Here is a 4,035-nt window from a genome sequence, read left to right on the forward strand (position 1 = left end):
TGTGCCCTTCCCCCAGCCTTGAGCAGGCCTGAGAGACCTTGTTTACCACAGTAGACCAAACAATAGGAGCCAGGTGGTATTACTCACCTCAGCTGCACTTACAGCCTGCTATAAGAACTCAGAAGAATAGACTGCCTGCTGTGCTTGCCTTGAGACACATCTCTGGCTGTGATTAAGGATGGATTCCCCTCACCCATGCCAGCTGAAGCAAGAAGGGGTTCGGTGGTGGGGGTGGGGCTCCCCCTTTAAATTGAAAGCTGAACATTAAAGCATTGAGCCTTGATCAGAATATGTTGTTGTCTTGGCTTCATCTTCTCTCGCCCTCCATCCCCCTTTCATTCCCAGCCTTCCCTTTTAGGTGAACCCAGTGATCTGTGGCAGCAACGAGGGACCTGAAAACAGGGGACCAGCTGAGGAACACTGTCTTGGGTGGAGCTCCATGGAAAACGGAAGAAGAAGAGTATTTTGGGTACTTGATAAGCAACAAACAGCATTGATGCTAGCTAATTATGGTTGCGTTTGCAGGAAGTATGTTTAAGGGGATATGGTCTAGTTTGAATAGGTGTTGACCTGACGCCAACCTCACCTAGGAGGTGACAGCGAATTATGGGACCTGAGAATTCCAAATAGGAATTTGCCCTGCAGCCTAAGAGCTGCCCCAGGCGAGAGGAGCAGGGTTAGAAGGAATTGGAAAACTAAGAAAGCAGGACACTAAGGTGTTACTATCAATAGCCACCGCTACATCTCCTAAAGAAAGAGATGAAGAATTAGATCTTGAATATGAGAGAGAGAGAGGGGGGTGTTCAGAAAAGCAGTTGTCCTCTCTGTAAGCTGTGTCAGTAAAAAAGAATGAAAAGGCTATTTCAGAGCTCTCCTAGGACCAGGAGGAAATTCAGGAGACGTCCTGAGTTTCTCTTTGGCTCCTAGAGGTCTTTGTCTGTCCTTGGCACGCCAATGTCCACGGTGTCAATTTTCTGGTTTTGTTTCGTTGTTTGAATGATTGTTCTATGTTTTATGTTCAAAAGAAAGGATTGTTAAAACTGCTTGATCCACCCCTTGATCTAGTTTAACTTGGTTTTAAAGGCAGTCTTAATATGCAAAGCAGAGGATGATAAGTTACCCTACACCTGTAGCTAAGAGTCAAGCTGAGATGGAAAAGCCTTTCCAGGGATTGTTGGCATAAGCTGCTCTTAAAGAGACCAGCAGTTTTTGGATTCCATAAGGAAGCTGAGAGTTGTTTGTCCCAGAAAAATCTCTGTGACAAGGTGCTTTTCTCTTGAAATTACAGCTAGGAAATGCAAGAAATTTTGTTTGGTCTAAATATATAAGATATATAGCCACTTCATTTTTCTTTCTGATTGGTTTTAAAAGTGTAAATATATTCTACATGTCTTGGTTATAGATTATTGGCCTATAAGTTATTGGGTATGATTAAAAATTTGCAACTTTGGTAACAGAAAGTTGGCTTAAAACTGGTAACTCAGGGTTAGAGTCATTCAAAAACCAGATGTATAAAAGATAATATTTAAATGAGATATTCAAAGCTGCACTATCATACATTCATACGTAAGAACTGGAAGCAAACTGTAACATAAAGGTAATCAATCTACTTGGTGTTGATTTTAGAGAAAATGGATTGTTTACATTGTTAAAAGTTGGTTTTGCTTCCCAAAATTATGGTTATACTCTAATATTGCAAAATAAACTTAAAAATATAGTTAAACTGCCACTATTCCATTGGCTGCAGTTGGCAGTTCAGTTGTGAGCTTGGGATTGTTTGACTTGCCCATGTTTATAGAAAAGAAGAGACAGCAGGTAGAGTTGAATTAAAGTTTTAAAAACAGCTGTGGCACAGTGCAGGCCTACAAGAAAGATAATCTTTGGTCCAGGCCTCAGGAGATAGGCCCAGATTAAGAACATTTACATCTGAATTTAGACAATGCAGATTGGGCTCGGCAGAAGCTTGGGTGACAGACATTCCTTTTGTCTTGGTCATCCTGATCAGCCTCTAGAAAGGTGTTTTCCAGAATTTGTTTATTGCCTTATTTGTTCCTTGGGGGGGAGTCATCAGCCTCAGACCCAAAGACATTCACGACAGCTTATGGGCCAGGAGTTACAGATATGATTATGCTGGAGGAATTAAAATTATGGCTGCTTCCCTCCATGGCATTGTAACTGTACCTGCTGGCAAAGGAATTGCTCAACTTGTCTTAGTCCCTTTGCATCCGCTTCCTTCCAAATTTGTTGAGAATGAGAGAGGACAAGATGGCTTGGGTACATCTGATGTGTATTGCGTGCGATCTATTAGTAGCAAGAGACCTAATCTTAAGCTGATAATTGAAGGAAAAGGTTTTCAAGGATTAATAGGTACTGGGGCTGATGTAACAATTATTAAAGGACAAGTTTGGCCTTCAATCTGATACTCTCAGTCAGCTACAAGGAATTGGTTTTTCAATTAATCCAAAACAAAGTTCAAACTTAAGATTTATGAAACTAATGGGGCATTACAGCCTGACTTGCCAACTCCAGCTGCCATTCTAGTAAATGCATATAGAATTATTATAGATCTAGAAGATTGTTTATATACCATTCCTTTACATCCTGGTAAAGGTGAGAGGTTTACATTCAGTGAATTTGCTTGTAATTTTTGAGAGACCATGAAGTGATATCATTAGAAAGGTTTGCGTCAAGAAATGGTTAATAGCCTTACATTATAAAAATTGTTGTTGCTTTTATACAAAAGGTTAAGTGTTTAAATCTCTCAGTGTATATTATTCATTGTATGATATTTTATTGGCTGATATCTCTGAATGCGTTTTTCTGCAAGCCTTTGCTCTAATACAACGAGCTTTAAAATTTTTGGAGTGCTTTTTGCTCCAGAAAGATTCAAAGGGAATATCTTTTCAATATTTGGGACCTTAGTTATATCCTAAGTGAATTGTGGCACAGAAAATTCCAATAAGGCCGGGCGCACGCCTTTAATCCCAGCACTTGGGAGGCAGAGGCAGGCGGATTTCTGAGTTCGAGGCCAGCCTGGTCTACAGAGTGAGTTCCAGGACAGCCAGAGCTATACAGAGAAACCCTGTCTCGAAAAAAAAAAAGAAAAGATAAGAAAAGAAAATTCCAATAAGAATGGATGGTTGGTGAGTTCGAGGTTGCCGGCTGCACCATCCGGTGGTTCGACTCTTGCTACTCGGCCCTGCGGCTGGCTTTCCCCGGCACACTGCCCCTCGGCTGCTCAGACCGCCGTGATTGGCAGCTGCCGGTGCTCCAGCACTCACCGCCCTGGCCCAGTGGCCGTAGGCGGCGTAGGCACAGCGAGCCAAGCCTCCTGGTGGCCCGGGTGAGCGAGCGAGTCCGAGAGGTTCTTGGGGCAGGTGGCGCTGGGAAGATGGTTGCCAATCAGAGGATCCGTATGGCCAACGAAAAGCACAGCAAGAACATAACTCAGCGCCGCAACATCGCTAAGACCTCGAGAAATGGCCCCGAAGAAAAGGTGTCGGTAGGACCCTGGTTATTGGCCCGCTTCATTTTTGTTGTTTGTGGCTCTGCAATTTTCCAGATTATTCAAAGTATCAGGATGGGCATGTGAAGTGACTGACCTTGAGATGTTTCCATTCTCCTGAGAATTTTAACTTGAACTCATTCCTGATGTTTGATGCCCTGGTTAAAAACAATTCAGTAAATCACCCTGCCTCAGAATGACTTTTTCATAGCAGCCTTCATGTGTCATTCCAAGGTTTCTTCAAGAGTCATTCCAGGTTTGCTAGTCCATGCCTCAGTGCCTTGCAAAAGCACCACATGAATAAAGCAATAAAATTTGATTATTAAGTTCAAAAAAAAAAAAAAAAAAAAAGAATGGATGGTTGGGACTGGAGAGGTGGCCCAGCTGTTAAAGGCTAGGCTCACAACCAAAAATATGAGTTCAATTCCCAGCAACCACATGGTGGCTCACAACCATCTGTAATGGGATCTAGTGCCCTCTTATGGCTCGAAGGTGTACATGCAAAAAAAAATGGTTTACTTTTAATGATT

The 4,035-nt window shown here is 42.4% G+C and overlaps 1 pseudogene; it reads left to right on the forward strand.

The window, feature by feature from the left end:
* Nucleotides 1-3,370: 3,370 nt before the first annotated feature.
* LOC114616088 lies at nt 3,371-3,835 on the forward strand (annotated as a pseudogene).
* The last annotated feature ends 200 nt before the right edge of the window (nt 3,836-4,035 follow it).

This window comes from Grammomys surdaster, unplaced genomic scaffold (assembly GCF_004785775.1).
Source record: "Grammomys surdaster isolate TR1022 unplaced genomic scaffold, NIH_TR_1.0 269490, whole genome shotgun sequence".
NCBI classification, from domain to species: Eukaryota; Metazoa; Chordata; class Mammalia; order Rodentia; family Muridae; genus Grammomys; species Grammomys surdaster.